This window comes from Lipotes vexillifer, unplaced genomic scaffold (genome assembly GCF_000442215.2).
Source record: "Lipotes vexillifer unplaced genomic scaffold, Lipotes_vexillifer_v1.1 scaffold1086, whole genome shotgun sequence".
In the NCBI taxonomy this organism is placed as follows: Eukaryota; Metazoa; Chordata; class Mammalia; order Artiodactyla; family Lipotidae; genus Lipotes; species Lipotes vexillifer.
In genome coordinates, this window is record NW_006771242.1 from 1,144,421 (window position 1) to 1,144,843 (window position 423).

A 423-nucleotide genomic window follows, 5' to 3' on the forward strand; every position below is an offset into this window, starting at 1 on the left:
TGCTGATGCTTGTAACAGTTGCTGCTTATAGAGCAATTTAAGACCAGGAATAATTACTAGTGCATCAGTTGAATGCTACATACATTCCTCAGATTAGAAATCCACAGCTAAAATTATCAAGTCATAAGCAATGTATTTCATCACAACTTTATTAATAATTTACACATGGCATGCAAGAAATGTTATTTCAAATTCATTTCAAAATAAAAGTTTTGACAATTACAAAAAAATGCTTCCATGGTACTTTTTCATCACCACTGTCAGAGATATTTCTTAAGTTTCCCTTTTCCAACATCATGAGATCAAAACACTAGAATGGAGAGGTAAAGAGAGGTTAAGGTCCAGTTAATTAACATCCTGCAGCAGTGACCTTGTCTGTCAAGGGAGCAGGAGCAGCACTACAGTGATGCTACAGACGCTCTT

General features: G+C 35.5%; 1 protein-coding gene across 1 annotated transcript in view; it reads right to left on the minus strand.

The window, feature by feature from the left end:
- The window catches only part of POLA1 (DNA polymerase alpha 1, catalytic subunit), a 308,279-nt gene that overhangs the window by 273,695 nt on the left and 34,161 nt on the right, over positions 1-423 (minus strand). The window lies entirely within an intron of this gene.